This window comes from Megascapheus bottae, chromosome 31, assembly GCF_031878675.1.
Source record: "Megascapheus bottae isolate mThoBot1 chromosome 31, mThoBot2.hap1, whole genome shotgun sequence".
NCBI lineage: Eukaryota > Metazoa > Chordata > Mammalia > Rodentia > Geomyidae > Megascapheus > Megascapheus bottae.
In genome coordinates, this window is record NC_143539.1 from 10,298,639 (window position 1) to 10,308,638 (window position 10,000).

Below are 10,000 nucleotides of genomic sequence, written 5' to 3' on the forward strand. Positions count from 1 at the left end.
TTGTGACCATGTCACCTTGCAAATGACATCTTGTAGCTTAGTTCAGGCCAAAGGCGAGCAAGATTGCATCTCAACAAGAAGGCCTGTAATTCAGCTGTTCAGGAAGTCAAAGGTAAAGTGATTGTAACTCCAGGCCAGCTTGGGTTTAAAAAAAAAACACAAAGACAAAAATCAAAGACTCTATCTGAAAAATAATCTAAAGTAAAAGATTAAAAGTAGTATGATTCAAGTTCAAAGTTCAAACCACAGTACCACACAAAAAGCAAACCTGCGCATAGTAGAAAATTCTCGAACTAAAGAGACATCTCTTTCACCTCCCACCTCCCCAGAGCAAGCACCTTTCGTACCAGTTTGTAGCTTAGTTTTCCAGACCCTTGAAGCCATAAACACGCACCCTTCTTTTTCCAATTAAAGTCTACCTTTTGTAACTTACAGTTTACTCTGCCAGTGGACTGTTCAATTCAAGACTCAGGTGCCGGCTCTAATTCTGCAAACTTCACTGGGTGTGCTCTAATTTTATGTAGTCAAGTGGTGACAAAATGTAAAACTCAGTTTTTATCTTTTATGAGCGTCATGAGTGTTGTATCCTTTTAGGCAAAGCTGCTTTTTCTCCAGGGTGTGAATTAACCTTTCGTTTTGGTTGTTCCTTTCGAGGCAGAGTCTTGCCCTGTAAACACAGCCTCTCCTGGGACTGAGGTCTTCCTCCTTTTGCCTCCAGAGTTCTGAGATTGCAAGCCCTTACTACCACACCTGGGGCTTGAGGGCCATAGGTGTGAGGTTTTTCTAGAAAAATCAACCTCCTTCTGTGTGAATCTTTGTAACTTAAGAGTCTTGGGGTGTCAAGGTAGTGGGAGGAGAATGGTGACTGCTTGCTGCTAAGGTGAGTTTAGCACTCAAAATGATATGTATTCAATATGATTCTCTCCACCCTCACCCCCCAAAAGCACCCATTTTCTTTTCCTTTCTTGCTACCCATGCAAGTGAAAATATGCATCTTCTTATGAATGGACCTCAGATGCTTGGACCTTAATTTAGGACTCCGAGTAGAAGCAGGTCAGGAGGTCAGCTCTACGGATGGTATATTCTGTGGTTGGAAAAGGGCAGACAGGAGAGAGAGAGAATAGCCCAGATTTCCACGTGGTTTTGGCTCAGCTGAACTATGGAAGGCACAGGGGAGAGAGGTGTGAAACCTGGTTCTCTAGCTCTGTCCCCTACCCCCCTTATCCAGCTAGGCCTGCAGGACTCACAGTCAAGGCCAAGAGCAAGAATGAGAGGTGTCTGTAGATTGCCTGTGTTTAACTTTTGCAGAGCCTACTACAGAGGAAAGCTAGCTGTAGTATGTCATTTCTTAGATAATAACTGTGGGATTCAGCAAATGTCCTTTTGGGTTTTGGCTGAATAATATTTAAGGATTTTTAAAAGAGTGACTTAATTGTGTGTGTGTGTGTGTGTGTGTGTACCCATGCTCAAGTGCTTGTGTGTGTGTTAATGTAATTGATGACATCGTAGTCAAATGTATTGGGACACCCCACTAGCATTTTTACTAAAATTGTTCCTTGGAGAAAAATAGGCATATATGAAAATGGTGCATCTCTTTCTCCACTCTTGGAAATGAAAAAAATAAAAATAAAAATAAATAAAAAAAATCATTAAATCACAGTGCCCTGAGAGTCACTCATTTTTAAAGTTGTTTTCCTCTCTACGCCTGGCCTACTTAAGGCCATTTCATCTTTCTTTTTCCCCTCCCTCCCTTCCTCCTTCCCTTCCTTCCTTCCTTTCTTCCTTTCTCCTTCCTTCCTTCCTTCCTTCCTTCCTTCCTTCCTTCCTTCCTTCCTTCCTTCCTTCCATCTTTCTTTCGTGGCAATACTTAGTCCTGGGGCTTGAACTCAGGGCCTGGGCTATTGCTCTGCACGTTGAGCCACAGCTGCATTTCTGGTTTCCTAATGGTTCCTTGAAGATAAAAGTGTCACAGACTTTTCTACCCTGACTGGTTTTGAACTGTGATGCTCTGATCTCAGCCTCCTGAGTGGTTAGACATAAGCCATCACCTTTCTGAGTTGAGCTCTGTGTGTGTGTGTGTGTGTGTGTGTGTGTGTGTGTTGGGGAAAGGAACAGCAGTTGGAAGTTCAAGACTCCTTTGTGTGGGTGAGTTGGCACAGAGTACTGTCTGGGTAGATTTCAGGAAAGTTCTAGATCTTCTACATCCCTGGATTAGAAAGTGGTAGGCCTGAATCTGTGGGCTTCTGGATTTAGAATCCAGGCATCAATTTGTGCTTCTAATTTTCCTGCCCATTGTGGCTTCTTGAGGCTTTAAGAGAGTGGAAAGAAAATTTTCTCAAGGTTCAGCAGGAATAATTCACATTTCTGAAACTTGAGGCCTGCATAATTTTACCCTGGCATCAGAATATTCAACAAAACTCTATTTGCTTTCCTAGTTTTTTTTTGTCTTTTTTTCCCAGTCCTGGGGCTTGAAACTCAGGGCCTGAGCACTGTCCTTGGGTATTCTTCAAGGCTAGCGCTCTACCACTTGAGTCACAGCACCACCTCCAGCTTTGTTCTTTGTACATGGTACCAAGGAATCAAACCTGGATCTACATGTATGCTAGGCAAGCACTCTACCACTAGGCCAAAGTCCTGGCCCTGCTTTCCTAGTTTTAATATGATTGCTTATACAAAGGAGGGGAAGATTTGTTCCACCTTCCATGTTTCTGTGGCATTATTGTTTGCTTTTATTTTTATTTTTTTGTGAGAGTTTTGTTATACATTGCCCAGTTGGCCTCTGGAGTATTGGGATTACAGCAATGCACTACCACACCTGCCCTCAATATTTTCATTCTGTGTCACCTTCATTGTGTTGATATCATTCTGAAGAGTCGCACAATAAATATTAAAAATCAAAAATTCAGTCTGAGAAAGTAGCATGAGTGGCTGGGCACTGGTCTGCCACGTAGGAGACTTGAGTTTTACCCTCGGGACTACAAATATATACAAATAAGCAAAAGAATAATTAAATAAATGCCATTAATTTCATTTTTATTGATCGATGATTGATTGGTTGTGTTGGCTTGGAACCCAGAGACTCTAGAATGTCAGGTAAAAGCTCTGTTCCACTGCACCAGGCATATGTCAACCCCTCAGTTAATTTCTAATTATGAGAAAACTAACAGTCTGTTTAATTAACGACTAATAATAACGATAATAATAATAATACTTCATAAGCACTGTCAGTGGTTTCCTTATGGCTCGAGGTTCATGTGACACCATCCTACCTGGAGACACAGAGTCTGACCTCTACAGAGACCGTCCAAAATGAGCTTCAAAGACATATTAAAAGCCCACCACCAGTGGCTCATGTCTGAAATCTCAGCTACTCAGGAGACTGAGCACTGAGGATTGAGGTTCTGTGCTGTGAGCCGCCAGGTTCTTGGCTTGGATTTAGATGCCCATATTCCTCAGTGTGCAGGGCAGGGGGTGCGGGTGGGGGAGGGTGCTAATGTGACATTCTCGATGTGGGGCCAGTCACCTAGCAGAGCTCCATTTAACCCTCTTCGAATCTGCTGAGTTATTACACATTGATTTTTCTTTTCTTTTTATAGAGAGGTAAAGGAGCAAAACCACCGTGGAAATAAAGAAGGGGAAAAAAAAATAAACTGAAGGTGTATGATGATTAGATTTTTGTGTTGTATCCTTTTTCGTTTCTTTCTTAAGCATAAATAGCAAAGCTCATTGGGCCTTGGTGTCTGGAATAAACTCGATTGAAAAAAAAAATGAAACTTGTTTATAGGCGCCCATAATGGAGTAGCAGCATTGGTTTTCAATTTCTGTGTGTGGGGGGGGATTGGGGGTGGTCCTTGAGTTTTAACTCAGAGTTAAAGCACCGTGCCTGAGCTTTTTTTTACTCAAGACTCGTATTCTACCCCCAGAAGCCAAAGCTCCACTTCCATTTTTCAGGTGGTTCATTGAACATGTGAGTCTCATGGACTCTGGGTTACTAGCTTTGAACCCTGATTCTCAGATCTCAGCCTCCTGAGTAGCTGAGATTATAGGCGTGAGCCATCAGCGCCAGACTGTTTTTCAGTCTTGAAAGCCTTCCATGTGTTAGTAAAGTTGTCTAGCCCCTTCCTCACCACGGCCAGAGAGGGCCCCCAGTTACACTTTGTAGCACAGGGACGGAGGATTGACACAGATGGTTCTCTGCTGGGTGGAGGGTGGAGCCTGTGACACCTGATTCTAAGCACAGTTATCCCTTTGGGGTTAGCTCATCATTTGGTCCCAGGAGACTTGCTTTAAATAATTCCTTTGAGGTAGACATCATGACTCCTACCTGTAATTCCAGCTAATCAGGAAGCTGAGATCTGAGGACTGAAGTTCAAAGCCAGTCAGGACAGACGAGAATCTAGGAGATTCTTATTTCCAATTAAATGTCTTCCCATCCCCCTAAATAAGTGGGGGTGGAGTTCACATGGTAGTGCATCAGCCTTGAGCACCAAAGCTCAAGTGCCCAGACCATCAAGCCCCAGGACCAACACACACACACACACACACACACACACACACGCACGCACACACACACACACGCACGCACTCACGCACAGGCTTTCTTCATCAGGATTGTCATTTTTAGGAAGTTCAGAGCTAACTTTGTTGGTGGTACATGTGTTTCTATTAGCGAGTGTGATCGCCTATCTGCCTTAAGGTGATTTCTGATTTGAAGGAGAGTTTAGTTCCCAGGCATTTGCTTTGCTCTTCGCAGCAGAGGGCCATTCTATCTGCTCCTGTCTGTGTCAGCAACTCTGTGAGAATGTTTGTGAGGGTGTGGTTTCTCACAGCCATTTACGCTCATGGCCAGCTGAGCTCTGATTTTTGAGTCACACTGTAACAATTATGTCTTCATTTACAGCCATTGGTAAGAAATTCTTCATCCTGTTTAGCAGTTGTTTGCTTTAGAAAGAATTAGGAATCCAGGAGACAGATTGCGTCTCTGTGTGTGTGTATGTGTGTGTGTGTATGCCAGTCTTGGGACTTGACCTCAGGCCTAGGGTGCTGTCCCTGGGGTTTTTCTGCTCAAGGTTAGTGAGCCACAGTTCTACTCCTGGTGTTTTTGATGGTTCATTGTCTATAAGAGTCTCATGGGCTTTCCTATCCCGGCTAATTTTGAACTGCCATCCTCAGATCTCAGGAGCCTATAAGGCCTAGCTAGAGGGCTACACCTAGATGCCATATCCCTTTTTCAGTCAACAATACCTGCCTTCCCATCCCAGAATGCTGAGTTTAGTGTCTGGGGCTGCAAACGTGTATCAGAGTTGGGCCTGGTGGGAATCGCTTGTAATGCCAGCCCTCTGCAGACAGAGGCAGCAGATATAGTGAATTGCAGGCAGTCGGGGCTACATTTACAGCCTGATTTCAAACACAGGCCAACAGCTAGTGGCTTAAGTCTGTCATCCTCGTTACTTGGGAGGCTGAGATCTGAGGACGGTGGTTCAAAGCCAACCCAGGTAGGAAAGTCCATGAGCCTCTTAACTTCCAGTGAACCACCAGAAAATCAGAAATGGTGGTGTGCTTCAAGTGATAAGAGTGCTAGCCTTGAACAAAAAGAGCTCAGGGGCAGTGTCCAGGCCCTCAGTTCAAGCCCCGGGACCAGTACCCAGAGAAAAAGAAATATGACCTGAGTTTTCACTCTGTCAGCCTGGAAACTTTTTTCTTCATTGTGTGTTTATCTTTTGTTTTGTTGGTGGTGGTCCTGGGGCTTGAACTCCGCTCAGGGGCTGGGCCTGAGCTCTTCAGCTCAAAGCTACCACCCTACCCCTTGAGACACAGCAACACTTCTGGTTTCTTGGTAGGTCATTGGAGATAAGAGTCTTCAGTGCCGTGGTTGGCTTTGAACCTCTATCCTCAGATCTCAGCCTCCTGAGTAGCTAGGATTACAGGCCTGAGCCACCTTGCCTGATTTTGTTGATCTAATTTATTTTTTAAAAATTTATTTTATTTAAAAAATCATACATATATACACCTAGGAGAACATACACACATGCACAACTACAGATTCTAATTCCCAATGAGACCTTGAAAATATTTATTGCAAACGATTTTTTGCAATTATTATTATTATTTTATTTTATTTTATTTTTTTTTTGCCAGTCCTGGGCTTGAGCTCAGGGCCTGAGCACTGTCCTTGGACTTTCTCAAGGCTAGAGCTCTACCACTTGAGCCTCAGCACCACTTCCGGCTTTTTTCTATGTATGTGGTACCAAGGAATCGAACCCGGGTCTTCATGCATGCTAGGCAAGCACTTTAACCACTAGGCCAAACTCCTGGCCCTATTTTTTGCAATTATGTATGTGCAAAATTCTTTACAGAAGAAAAGAGTAGACTTTCCTATCTGTTGGGCTAAGATGCTTCTGTGATTTTTTTTTTTTTTTTTTTGCCAGTCCTGGGCATGAGCTCAGGGCCTGAGCACTGTCCTTGGTCTTTCTCAAGGCTAGAGCTCTACCACTTGAGCCTCAGCACCGCTTCCGGCTTTTTTTTTTCTATGTATGTGGTACCGAGGAATCGAACCCGGGTCTTCATGCATGCTAGACAAGCACTTTAACCACTAGGCCAAACTCCCGGCCCTCTTCTGTGATTTTTTGACTGGTAGTATTTCTACCTTGACTTGTTTTGGAGAGGAAGAAGGCTCAGTTGTTTGGTGGTGAGCCTCAGTTTACCTAAGTCTTGTGAATCCTTTTGTTTTTGTGTATAGCAAGAGAGCAGTGTGACCCTTTCCTCCACCAACTTATCTCTTGCCTTTAATTTTAACAAATTAACCTTTAAAATCTCTCTCTTTCTCTCTTACACTATCTGATGCATGCATCTTTTCTTTTGTAAAATCAGAACGTTTTACCCCCATACTTAAAAGGACATTCAAGCCAGCTGTGGTGACACATGCCAGTAATACTGGCAGAGGAGGCAGAGAGAGAAGAATCATGAGTTCAAGGTCAGCTCCGGTTACACAGTAAGTTTCCGGAGATGTGACCTTTTTTTTTTTAAACAGAGGATTATTTTGACACATACTTTTAACTTCAGGAGCACACACCCAGGAAGAAGCCTTTTGGTGTTCATCAGGGTTTAGTATATATGATCCTTTCAGTGAACCAGCAAGGATTCATTAAGTGTTTTTATCCCTGGCACCAGGCTGGCAGAAATACCCAGAAAGAGACCTGCAAAGTGGCAGCAGTGGGTGTCATTCTAGCTTGACTCTGGGGACTCTATGTTTGTGACAGTATTAGCAACCAGACCCTTTCGTTCAGTTGATGGAGATTTTATCATTTAGAGATGGCAAGTTAAGATACTTGTATTGAAGTTTCTGAGCTGTTAGCAGGGTTTATGACATAATTGCTTTACATGTTGATACCATCTTTTTTTAAATCGTAATTGTTAGTCATTGTTTTTAATAAAGGGATAAAAATAATAGGAGACATTTTACGAAAGTGGAAAGGATTTTTTTCCATCCTTTTATTCATGATACTAAAAATTACCCCAAATAAGATATTTTATAAAAAAAAATAAAATAAAAGGAGTTTGGTTGAAAAGTGACTAATTTAAATCAGCTTATACAATGATCTTGCTAATGATCCTTAGTCGAGGGTAGTGTAATGCTTTTATACTGTTATCATTTTTTATGAATAGAATTATACAAAAAAAAGTTGCTATTGTATTGTACGAGTGAATTCTACAGAATCATCTTTTATCAACAGATGGCAACCGGCACATGGAAAATAATTAAAAAATAAAATGAAAAGAAACCAAGAATGAATTAAAGTACTTCTTTGCGTTCTGATCTGCATTTTTTTTTTTGGTTTAGAATTTTTATGGTGAATTGCCATATTATCTGTTAGATCAGTTTACAATGAGGCTCCTATCAGACATAAAACAGATTTATAATACCATTAAAATACAATATCAAAGAATGAATAAGCAATTCAATAAAATTACAATAACACCAAGATAAAATGAAAGCCTTTTCAATAACAGTTTTTATGCAAGAACATTTTGAAGATAAATATGTGTTTATAGATCTTTTAAATGTACATTTATTATACCGTTCTTAATAGAGCCACAGGGGTTAATTTTTCCTGTGTGTTGTCTTTTATAAGTGGTTTAAAAGCTAGCTACAAAACTCTTCAATAGATTGTGTTGAATCTTTGAATTGATTTTAGTAAAGGGAGCTTTTTACGGTCCTAAAGCAAAAACACTCACACAAGAACAGTCAATTGAGCCCCATTCCACCCCCCCACCGCCCCTGCTTTGCCAAGGGGGTGCCTTGTGCCAGCTGGGATCCCGACTTGCAAGAGACCGAAGGGAGAACTTTTATAAATGAAGTTTGATGTTGAGATCTCCCATCCCTGGATGTTCTCGACTGACTTCTAGAAGAAAAATGAAAAAGAAAGATAGAAAAGAAAAATGTCAAAGAAGACAAGCCTTCTTCTGAATGGTAATGGAGCCTGTAGCTGGAGGATGGAGGAAGGAGTAGGGGGCTGGGGAGAGGGGCTATGATTTTCCCCCGCACTCTGGCTTGGTGCATTTTATTTTATTTTATTTTTTAAAGTTTTTGGTGTTAGTCTTGAAGTGTGAATTCAGGGCCTGGGCACTGTTTCTTAGCCTTTTGCTAGTTCCCCCCCCCCCCCCCCCTCAAACTTGACTCTACCACTTGAACACCTTCACTTTCAGCTTTCTTTGCTGGTTCCTTGGAGATAAGAGTGTCTTGAACTTTCCTGTCCAGGCTTGCTTTGAACCACAATCCTCAGATCTCAGTGTTTACATTGACAGGCGTGAACCACTCATATTGGACTCCTAATTTGAGTCTCCAGATTCATCTGGCCAGGGCAGTCCTTAGACTTGGTTCTGTCGGGAGATACAAGGAGATAGCTAAGGGTCAGGAGACTGGGGGGGCGGGGAGGGGGAGTGGAGAGCGGGTCTTACCCACCTCTCTCTCTCTCCCTCTCTCCCTCTCTCCCTCTCCTGGAAGTGTCTCTGACATCCTGATGTGGTTCAACTCAAACAACTGCAACTGCATCCTGTCTCTGGTGTCTTTGCTTTTCCTCCCCAGCGGCTCGGCGCCCTCCACTTTGGCTGAGATTGGGGCATGCCCAGTGAGGTGAAAGGAAAGAACTAGTGAAATTAAACATCAAATTTAAATTAAAAAACCCAGATATGATTTTTTTTTTGGTAGATGAGTAAAAGGGAAAATCCTGACTAGAGAATCCTGTCCCTCTTTCCTAACCACCCCCCCCCCCCCAAACCAAACACCCATCCCCTGTGACCACATTTAAAGGCCCCTGGCCTGCCCTTTGTTCTAACTCCTTTGCAAACCGCCCTCTCCCGGAGTGATAGAAAGTGCCAGGTTCTTATAGATCGTTTAATATACTGTAGGTAATCTGGGTGGCCAGGGAAAATGAGAGCAAGCAGAGAGAATATTTGGCTAGAGCGACTGTGACTCAAATAATTGAGAAATAAAATGGCAAAATGACTGGAAGGAATTATTCAGACCCTAATGTAAGGTGGGGTATGGGGGAAAGGGGGAAGGTGGATGCTGCCTCTGTCTGTCTGTCTGTCTGTCTGTCTGTCTGTCTGTCTGTCTCTCCCTGCCTCAGTCTCTTTGTCTCTGTTTCTTCCTGCCTCCCTCTTGTCTTCTCTGCCTCTATCTCCCAATCTGTCTCTGTCTCTCTCCCTGTCTTAATCTCTTTGTCTCTGTCTCTCTCCCCCTGTCTGTTTTCACTTCACCTTCCTTCCTTCCTTCCTTCCTTCCTTCCTTCCTTCCTTCCTTCCTTCCTTCCTTCCTTCCTTCCTTCCTTCCTTCCCTCCCTCCCTCCCTCCCTCCCTCCCTCCCTGTTTCCCTCCCTCCCTGTTTCCCTCTTTCCTGTTCTATCTGTCTGGCTGTCTCTCCCTATCTGTCTCTCCCTGTCTCAGTTTTTTTCTTTCTCTTTCTCTCTCTTGGTCTGTCTCTGTTTCTGTCCCCATCTTC

At 43.0% G+C, this 10,000-nt stretch overlaps 1 protein-coding gene across 2 annotated transcripts in view; it reads left to right on the forward strand.

Annotated features, from left to right (window-relative positions):
• Tshz3 (teashirt zinc finger homeobox 3) overlaps positions 1–10,000 on the forward strand; it is a 74,593-nt gene that overhangs the window by 29,603 nt on the left and 34,990 nt on the right. Inside the window, exon 2 of one of the 2 annotated variants that reach the window (XR_016533388.1) lies at positions 3,597–3,656. The exons of the other annotated variant lie outside the window; for it this stretch is intronic. The gene's annotated coding sequence lies outside the window, so the exon portion shown is untranslated. Of the gene's footprint in view, positions 1–3,596; positions 3,657–10,000 lie in introns of those variants that run through there. 2 annotated transcript variants of the gene reach the window in all.